Genomic DNA, 11,129 nt, shown 5'->3' with positions numbered 1-11,129 from the left:
ACACCCCGTAAAAAATAATAAGGGTGTAGGGAGAGAAAGGACTGCTTGGACATTCATAGAGGAAAGCGTCCTGCACTACCAGTCTCAAAATGTTTCACTGTTGCACACATATTTGTGTGTTCATATGTGTTCATGTACATAATTATCTGTATAATTTTTAAAAATCCTAAACTTGATTGTTTGGTTTGACTTTACCCATTGCAATAAAGGCAACATCGGATAAACAAGCACTCTTGTTTTGATCATCCACACAGTATGGTTGTCCCACAGGCAACACTGAAAGTATTGTTTTAACGGGTTTGTTATTTGGATCTTGTTTTCATCTGTGTCTCATTTTATCATTTCTGACTACAGGTGAGGGCTAGAGATGGGCAAGCAGACTCAAGCTCACAGAAGGAAAAAAAAGTTTGCATTCTTTGAGCGCTGAAGTTGAAATTACAAAAAATTTGGGGAAGATACTTGCATGTTCAGTTTAATGTTCACAGGACGCAATAACCAGTTGTCCATTGGCTGCTACTCTTTACCTCCATCCCAAGAATGAAAAGCTTCTCACTTTAGAGAAGCGAAATGGGGTCGCAGCAAGGAGAGAACAATGATGATGGGAGACATTCCCAGGACGTTTCTATAGGAAATTATGCTATGTGCATTTTTCTCTGCAGGGAGTTATGAAGCTTGTAGTCTAGCTCACAATTTCCTGAACCTTTTGAATTATTTCCTGACATGGAAGAGCCCGCAATGGATTGCTCCCATTGTTCTAAGAACATAATAATAATAATAATAATAATAAGAACATAATTACAGCCCCACTGGATCAGGCCATAGGCCCATCTAGTCCAGCTTCCTGTACCTCACAGCGGCCCACCAAATGCCCCAGGAAGCACACCAGATATACTAGCAGCTCTTAGTTCTAGCAGCTCTTAGTCAGCTGCTAGCCAGTGGCAAACTGGTTATGTGAACCAAGTTGAGGCAGGTTGCCTGCTTGTGGAGGGCTATACCCATCTGATTCTCTTTTCAACAGTTGTGCATAATTGAGTACAGCTACTCCAAGTATGCACCTCTATCCCAGCTGGCAGCTCATGCAAGATGTCAAAAAGGTTAAGCTACAGCCTGTCTCTCAGACTTCTGGTTTTCTATCTAGAACATTTTTCTTTTGTATGGAGACACTGACCTGTATTCCAGATACAGACTCACTTTCTCAGTGAAAACAATGCCTCAAGTCACCCTAATCTAGATTTCCACATGAGCTCTGATGTCCTCTGCATATCACAATTCAGAGCTCAGCCCCAAAGATGTATAGGTGGGGATTTGGTATCCACAGGGGATCCATTCTCAGACCCCCTGCGGATACCAAAAACAGGGATAACGAAATCTGCAGTTCCATCTTATTTAAGTCTTCCAGAGGCAACCAGAGCACAGCTCCAGTTGCCTCCAGAGGGCTCAGGTTGGGTCAAGTCTGGCTCAATATGGGTCTGGGGGACCCACGTTGAGCCAGATCCTCAAATACAGAATCCTCAGATACGGAGGCCCCACCTATACTCAGATTCCACAAACTAGTCTTACAGCACAATCCTATGCACATCCACTCAGAAGTGAGCGTGTTCAGAGGGGCTTACTCCATAAGTGGGCATAGGATTACAGCCTAAATGAACCCAGTAGCTAAATTGCTCCTAGATTTGTTTCTGGTTTAATGAGAAGCAACATTTTAGTGTTTAGCTGTTGCGTAATTTCCCCCTCCCCCTTTTTGATAGGGTTTCCTTTTTGTCCCCTCTTTAGTTCTTTGCTTTGTTTGCTTGTTTTTGTGAACAAATTGTCATTCTTTTCTACTTTAAAAAAAAAAAATCTGTACAACTGCAACTCAGCAGAACACAGCAGGGTCGTTGCAGGTTGAATTATTCCAATTAATTGAGGATTTGGCCCTAAGTATAGCGAGGGGTTACATCATTTAACCTATGAATAATCCATGAACCATTTAACAGCAACATCTTAATGAACAGACCTGGCTTTCAAAATACAATAAAATGTTTGAAACACATGCTAACATTTACAGGTCTGTCAGCAGTGTGGCTAGGGGGGTGATGGATGACTGCAGCAGAAATGCCTAACAACGAGAGAGCCAAGATAGGTACAGTTTATTGTATTGCTGTTTTAAAAGTGAAGCCTGCATCCAAACCCCAGATCATTTCAATCAGGCCTAGGTGTTTAGAGCAAATGGAAAACATACTGTTCTTGTGTCCAGGGTTCCTGGTTAGCACTGAACTTGCTTTCCGAACAGAAAAGGCGATGAGGCCAAGGTAGATAATTCAATTATGGTTTGATTAGCGTTCCCAGAAAGACAGATTACTTTGGGCTCTGGTTGCAAAAAAAAACCCTGCAATGAACAGTGGAGGAGAGAGAGAGAGAGAGAGAGAGAGAGCTGCCTGGTAGGTGCACAGACTGTTACACTGTCGTAAACTTGGTCTCACTCCCAGGGTTTTGGGTGCTCAGAGTTGTTGGTTCTGAACCCTAGAGCCCTCAAAGATCCCTGTTCGGTAGTACTGCCACCACCCTGTAAGAGCCAGTGCCTCAGTCCAGGGAAACTGAGACCCTCTAGGCTTAACTAAATCCCTTGTAGGCACTGAGCACTTTCTTTACTTAAAGTCTCAGTCCTCAAGTTACTAGTCCACAATGAGGATTTTTGGTAGCTTGCTGAACGGCTACGCAGGATTCTGAAACTTTGTCCCAAACAGACAATGAACCAACATGGTAAAAGGATTTTTGCTTTATTAAGTACATAGGGTTACAAAAAGTTACAAAAGGCAGCAAATGCTAGAGGCATAAAAACTTCTAGGAAACATATCAGCATAAAACAACAAAGCTAACTGGCTAACTCTATTATTCTCTGATTCTCACCTGGGTCAGTTTCTTTTGTAGATCCTCAGGCCAGTTACCTATAAGGCCACATGGTCCTGGCGGGGCAGGATGTGCACCCGCCATCTCTCTCACCCAGAGACAAAGACCCTGTCCTCCGGAAGTGGGGCTGGAAGCTCACCCTCTCAGCTCTTCCCTCCCCCCTGGAGATCTACAGCTGCATTCCATCCTTGATGGGCCTCTTTCTGGCTGCCTAGGTGCTACATTATCACCTTCCATTGAATTGTAAATCCTTGCAGCTAGGACTGCAAGCCCCTTGCAAGCCCCTTCTGTGTTACTGGGTTACTGTGGTCCAGGCTTTGCAATGCTACTAGGCCTAAACTGTACATATTCATGACACACACATACATACATGTGCACATAAACTGTATGCTCTTCTCTGAAAGGATATCCAACCTGTCAAACTCCTCTTGAAACTTGTCATTATTCATGAAATTGGGTTTCTATTTGAGAATTGGTCTGGAATACTGGTGTTGCAAGAGGGGGGTGGCGCACTAAGATTTGCAGGGAGCCTCCTTGCAGCCTGCAAGCAGCTCTTCCTCCTCCCCTTGGGAGCCATTCACCTCTGTTTCCCTCCCCTGCCCACATGGCCCCAAAGGGGAGGGGAGGAGCCACTTGCATGCTGCAAGGAGGCTCCCTGCAAAACTTAGTGCACCGCCCCCCCTCTAGCTACGCCAGTGGTCTGAGTCTTCAAGAATCTGCAAAAATCACCAGGTGACTACTGAAAGCAACCCTGTTAGCAGGGGCCTCCAGCAATTTCCAATGTTACATCACGCTGAAGTAAAAAAAAGTCTCCAGAAACAACTTGGAAGGTAGCAACTCTATCAGGTAAGGTGAGAACATGGGCAACACTGCAGCTTCATTCCTGGCCCAAAGAGTCACTTCAAGGGGAGACTGTTGTCAGGATAGTGGCACAGGGGAAAGAGATGCATTCATGTTGTGGTCCGAATGTGGTTCCCCCTCCCCCAAAATGCTCCTTTTTAATTTATTATTTATTGGATTTGTCATCTGCCTTTCTCCCCAAAGGGCACCTAAGGGGACTTAGCAACACTTGAAAGTCATAAAACACATAAAATTATAAACTACAAGAACAGTAAAATAAATAACAAAACAACAAAATCAGCAGCAATAAAACTAGCAGTATTGTTATTTACTGGATTTGTACCCCAGACCAAGGGAAGCAAGATATCCATCAATGTCATTCGCAAACATGGCAAAGTGGACTTGTTGGTTACCAGGGCTTTTTTTCTAATGGAACGCGGGGAGAAGAGTTCCGGCACCTTTTTGCAGGGGCCCCTCCCCTTCGGAGGCATTCCAGGAGGGGGGGGAGCAAAATAGAGGCATTTGCTGGGTGGGTGCTGGGGGGTGCAGGGTGGGCGGGTGCCTGGCCCCTGCCTGACTGCACAACGACCCCCTCCTGCCCCATCTCCAAGCTCTTGCCTGAGACCAGCCTGCCTCCCCTCCCCCCGCGCTCTGCTTTCCAGCGCAGCTTCCAAGCTGGTGGAGGGCGCGGGGGACACGCACCGACACCGAGGAGGACGGACAGCCAGCCAGCCAGGGAGACGGGCTGCGGCACCCGCGGAATGCCCAGGTACTGGCTTGGTTGAGGAGGAGGGGAAGGAAACTGGCTGGTGCAGCCTCCATGCCAATCTGCAGCACGAGCCTAGGTGTGTCTACTCAGAAGTAAGTCTCATTGTGCTCAATGGGGCTTGCTCTTGGGAAAGGGTGCATAGCCTTGCAGCCTGAGAGCCCAAGCATGTCTACTCAGAAGTAAGTCTCATTGTGCTCAATGGGGCTTGCTCCTGGGAAAGGGTGCATAGCCTTGCAGCCTGAGAGCCCAAGCATGTCTACTCAGAAGTAAGTTCCATTGTGTTCAATGGGGCTTACTCCCGGGAAAGTGTCATAGCCTTGCAGCCTGAGTAGACAGGCAGAGAAAGAGCTCTGTGGCTGCAGTCCTCTCCACACTTTCCTGGGAGGAAGCCCCACTGCCTCTAGTGGGACTGACTTCTGAGTAGACAGGCACAGGATTGGGCCCTGAGGCTGCCATCCTATCCACAGTAAGCCCCATTCACTAAAGTGGACTTTTGAGTAGACATGCATAGGATTGGGCTCTTAGGCTGCAATCCTAGGCACTTTCCTGGGAGTAAGCTCCATTGACTAGACTTACTTCAGAGGAGACATACCTAGGATTGGGCTCTTAATCCTGGCAGAGATATATATCTGCACCTGTTTTCACATGCTAAGGGCAGGTGAAAAAGGGATTCTATGTGTGTACAACGTGCTGTCCAGCCTTGCCAGAGATCCTCCTCATCCTTCCCCCACAAGCATGCCCTCCGCCAGCCAGCATTTGCAGCTCCTCTCCAGCAATGCACAGCAGCTGCTCAGGGCAGCAGAGAACATACAATTGCATGCCAAGTGCCTTCCCAAAGACACAGAGTATTCTGATACCTGAATTAAACCATATTTAATTGCTTGTTTGCAAACATAGCTGTTTCTATGTGCACCTAAGGACCCCTCTCATGTAAGAATTCCTTTTTTGTTCTTACTCCCACAGTTGCTTAGAGTAATTTTACTACATGGAACTCATGTAAGCCATTTTTCAGAATCCATTCACTGCTTCCTCTCCTCTAAGTAGTGCCACACTACATACTACACGCTACAAGTGCACCTGTACAGTATTTTTCCCCATGTGTAGAAAAAATAGCTAGCGGGAAGGGGATGTAGAGATTGACAGCCCAATCCTATGCATGTCTACTCAGAAGTAAGTTCATCTTTAGGGGGAAGCACATAAAAAAATATTTTATTTCTCCAATAAAAAATGGTTTATAAATAAATAAATAAATAAATAAATAAATAAATAAAAGATTAACAAGTTGTGAGTTCCTGCACCTTTTTATTTACAAAAAAAGCACTGTTGGTTACGGTTGCATATATTGCAGCTTAAGTGGAAATTTCCCCTGTACCTCCCTCTGGACAGAATACACAGCTGCATCTGGACCACGAGCTGCTATCTCACACACGTTATTCTGTGTATGTTATAGCTCGCTGGAGAAAGAGGAAGAATTAATCTTTGAGAAGCAAGCTCCCTTAATACCACATGACACTGAATTTTGAAAAGTATCTTGACACCAGCAGGGGAGAGAAGGAAAAAAAATTACCCAGTCTGTCTGTCTCAGCAGGAGCAGATAAGTCAAGATGAAAGGGCTTTGCAGAACAAAATTAGGAATTATTTTAAAAAGGGAATGCTGTACTATCCAGAACAGGTTGTTCTATTAAAAGCTTTGTGTGCATTGACTTTTGCTCTTTTATTTGTGTCTGTCAGTGCGAGGAGTGCTGTGGAACATTAGCTTTCCAAAACAATTTTGCTTTCTATGCTACTAGAGATGTCAGGCTATGGAGGGATAAATCAGTAAATGCTACAGAGGCAGTTCTTCATTTAGACAATGGCAATTGGTGTCAATTGCCCACAGACAGGATTATGGATTGCATGTATGGGCTTGTTTGGTTTTTAAAGTGGGAATAAGGTTTTCCTTATAATAATAATTCCGACTTAATTTGAGGTTGTTCTGGACATGTAGGGTCTACTCTTTGAAACCCATTAAACTCTTTGAAACCCATTGCCATCTCTAACTTTGGTGGTCATTTTCAAGTAATGTTTTCATATGACCTGAAACCCACAGACTCTATCCGTAGATGTTTCAGTAGTCCCAGGAAAAAACAAACCACACTCTCTGAAGTAAGCCACAAACCACTTCTTTTGAAGGAACCTCAAACCCACAGTCCCACTGAAGAAGGCCCACAGCTGTGGTGACATCAGCAAAAGGCATTTCATGATGGATGGTCCCACATTTCCAAAGGAACATGCTTGTGAGTAACAGCCAGACAACTTATGGCACTTTTACTTTTCCTGACACACATCCTGGACATGAGTTTGGAACAATATCCAATTCTGACTGTACCGCACCATTCCTGTTGCTGAAGACTGTTTTCATCAGCTGATCAGAAACTTTCTGATTGTTTGGTTGAAAATGCATTCATCAGCAAGCACAGATGTCCTCATAAGCAGCATAAAATGTTCAGGTATAGAAATGCAAAAAAAAAAAAAAAATGCTCAGCACAAAAAAGTGGTTTAACAATAGCCTCATTAATGCTGGAGAGGGCAGCCAGCAGACTCTCCAGGCACTTAGAACAGCTTCACTCTGAGGTAAACAACCCCTCCTTTCCCCCTGAGCATGTGAAAGAATGCCATGGAAAGAAATATCACTACCTCTTTGCATTCTTTCCCCTGCTGCACTCCCGCTTCCTCATAGTGAAGACTTTCCAATTGTCTAGAGAGAGACTGTCTGCCTAGATGCCTCTGTCCTGCATTACAAAGGTAGGCAAGGCTGTTTTTTTTTTTTTTTTAAATAGCTGAGTAAAAGGACATTGTTTTTTAAATGAATTTTGCTTCAATGTGATTTTGGGCATCCACATGGGTTCTGGGAATGGAACCCTTGTGGGTACCAAGACCTAACCTGTATAGGATTGCAACCTTAAATATCTTCAAGCAAGAATGCTATTCAGAAATGTTCCCATTTTATGGATGACTGCATAGGGAAAGAACATTTTGGTATTGGGTGCAGTATTGGCCTGCAGAATGTAGAAAGCCTTGCCCGTCCCTCTCATACGACCTGGTTCAAACCATAGAAAACAAGTTCAATCTCATACTCCATAAAACTGAACTGGATTTGTTGAATGCTGCGGACTTTGCCTTAATTATTAATCCTAGATTCCTTTGTCACATGAAAACAATAAAAATGTGCACTGCTAAAATCACCTATAAAGATTTCAATTAGAGGTTTTATGAGCACTATTAAATGTATAATTAGGGGACAATTATGGTGTCCTAATGTCTTAAAATGAAGTGAGAACGTAGCATAGAATGTAAGCCTCAATAAAAGGTTTGTTATAATCATCCGTATTAATGACCTTCTACATTTTCGAATCTCCATTATGTGTCTGTGTATGTATTCAAAATAGCACAGTGATTCAAGAAAAATAGATTTTGAATGGAAAACTGCAATTAAATAGCGTTCTGTTCAGGTTATAATGTCATAGTTGAAGGAGCTGTCACCACCTTGGGTATTTTATCAAAGTATCATGAAGTCACAGTCCTGCTTTTGGAGGTCACTAATTAAAGGGGAGGCTTTGATCTGCTTGACTAATGACTTTATTATCCTCCTTGAAACCCCAGCTGAATGAGTATTAGAAATTCTCTGTATTGTTCAGCAGAATACAGTTATGGAACAGAGAAGCATGAGCCATAACTGGAACAAGCAAAAATTGCTGGGATTAAGTGTGTGAAAACTTTCAATAGAAAGTAGCACTGCAGAATATAATCTTTCAAATGCTGAGGTGCCCCTTTACTGCAATGACAAGCTGTGTGCGAAGATAGAAGACTTGAACCAGCAGTCTATTGGCTTAAATGTATAAAATGGACTCTAACAGCCAAATCATGCAACAAATGGGTGCTAATTTTCTCAGTGCATTTGGTTACTTGAGTGCATGACAAAGTGGAGAAGTAGTAGGGTTTTTTTTGTTTTTGTTTTTTGCTGTTAGTATACTGGAGAAATGATTAGTGCTGATTCATATACACAGGTAGCTGGTTCATATACCTAGGTTTCTTCACATGGAACTTGTACCAAAATATAAAGAAGGGAAAAAGAAGACCACTTGTCTGTGCAAAGCAGCCCTTAACCTTATCAATGTGGCTCCATACTGAAACAAATTTCTTTAATGTGTTCGGTTCTGTGGAATATGTTTGTAATTAGGTGGAGTATTGCATTCTGTAAACACTTTATAAAGTAATGGCTTCAGAAGCGCTGAACCAGCATGGGGGGGATTTAATGGCAATGTCTGCCTCTTAAAAAACATACTTCCCTTTAGGAAATTTGCAAATGGATGCAGAACTGTTGCCAAGCCTGAAGATACTGGGCAGGAGTGATAACGTATCCCAAAACAACTGGGTCAAAACTCCCTTGCGTTTTCTAAGTTGCACATAGTTGGCTACTTGGAGCAGAATAGGGACAGGATTGCATGTCTGAATGTGCATTAGGGTAAACAGCCTATTGGAAACCATTTCTGGCATTACTTTTCCTACCTTCATTCAACGCAGGGAGAATCGTGCCCTCCTCTATGCTGATGCATCTGCTGATTATGTCCCGGAGGCACCCCTCATATTCAGTATTGACTGCAGGGGGTGAACATGAAAGGGTTCCCTCACATGATGTGAATTCTGAATCGCATGGAGGAACCCTCTCCATGCTTAGTGCTCTGCTATGCAGACGCATACTACTATGTGGACGTGACCAGTGGGAATGTCAGTGTAGGGTGCAGCGAGGTGCTGCACCCACTTGTGCCACCCTCATGCATTCAGGTTGAGACCTACGTAAGGTTAGAAAGTGATGAGGTATGGATGAATGATGTCTGAACCCAAATACGCTCCTGAATGCAGGTGATATCGATGTTCACTGCATTACTTACAACTGAATGTTCATTCAGATGCACATCCAGTTGGATATCCCTATCTATATTCTGCCCCAGTTAGACTATAAGTGACTAGAGATGGGCTACAAAATGGTAGAGCAAGAAGTCTTGCTGTGTGCAGTACTGGGGAAAATGAAGCTACGGATGCTATGCGGTGAAACAAGGACCATCAGGCCGAAATGTGTTACTCTTTTTTTTTGCAATGGGGGCTCATAATAGGCTGATTGATATGATTTGGATCAGGAAAAGGGCATGGTGGATTCATCCATCACCATATCATGATGCCTATTAACCATAATGTCTACACATAACCCCCAGATTCAGGAAACCTATCAACACTTACCTGGGAATAAACCCCATCTACTATAATGAGATTTACTCCTACATAGACATGCATAGGATTGGGCTCCAAAGGCAGTAATCCACTGAATACCAATTGCTGGGTATTAAGAGTGGGAGAAGGCTATTTTCTTTAAGTTCTGTACACTCGTTGGAAGCATCTCATAGATCACTATGGGAAAATGGCTGTTGGACTAATGGGCTTGTGTTCTTTTAAATGGAGAGCAACTACTGAGGGCTGCAGTTTTACTCAACACAATAGCACAGGGTAGGTTTGCTTGTTTCAAAAACAAAACCAAAAAAACCCCACTTCCTCTAGTATCCTATCATGAACCTCAACTGCTCTCTGAAAGCTGCTATGAGCTTCCACTAGGATCAAAAAATACAAGCACAGTTGTATGGAAGTCTATTGCCATAGACAGAAAGGGTAGTGTGAAATATTGTAGATCTTACACTTGGGAAGCCCTTTGCTGTAATCATAGACAGCTGTCCTCTCTTGTACAGTGTGTACAACACTAGATGTGTGGTTCAAGATGTCAGTTTTTAATCTTGTATTTTGTTTTTAAAAAAAGGAGTCAGGCTGAAGCACCCTCATGAAAGCTGCCCAAATAACTGACACCTGACGAAGCTGATCAGAAATAAAATGACTTTATCGTGCTTGGCAAATGTTGCTCGATTTGCCTCTCCCCTTCTTTATGTTAGGCTGTACTTCTACAGATTGCTTCCTCTGCCAAGGAAGAATCTTGGGTGTTGGGAGGGGGGTTCAGAAGAGAACAGGGATAACTAAAACTATTTCAACCTAACTCTGTAAGCAGCACTGATCCTTGGGATGTATGATAAACTCCCATCATGCACTGTGGCTGCACTTTGCCACACAAATGGTTACCACTCAACTCTGGATGTTAGATGGACCAAGACACATGATGGTGCCTGATAGGATTACACTCTCTGCTGCCAACAAATTTCACACAAATTGGACAGTATGACACTGAGTGGAACTACAGGAAGGGCAGCAAAAAAGTGGCTGGGTCCAGTTTTAGAACATAAGAACAGCCCCACTGGATCAGGACATAGGCCCATCTAGTCCAGCTTCCTGTATCTCACAGGGGCCCACCAAATGCCCCAGGGAGCACACGGAGACCTCATTCTGGTGCCGTCCCTTGCATCTGGCATTCTGACATAGCCCATTTCTAAAATCAGGAGGTTACACATACACATCATGGCTTGTAACCTGTAATGGATTTTTACTCCAGAAACTTGTCTAATCCCCTTTTAAAGGCATCTAGGCCAGATGCCATCACCACATCCTGTGGCAAGGAGTTCCACAGACCAACCACACGCTGAGTAAAGAAGTATTT

This window comes from Tiliqua scincoides, chromosome 6 (assembly GCF_035046505.1).
Source record: "Tiliqua scincoides isolate rTilSci1 chromosome 6, rTilSci1.hap2, whole genome shotgun sequence".
NCBI lineage: Eukaryota > Metazoa > Chordata > Lepidosauria > Squamata > Scincidae > Tiliqua > Tiliqua scincoides.
Note: the sequence above shows the minus strand (reverse complement) of the source record.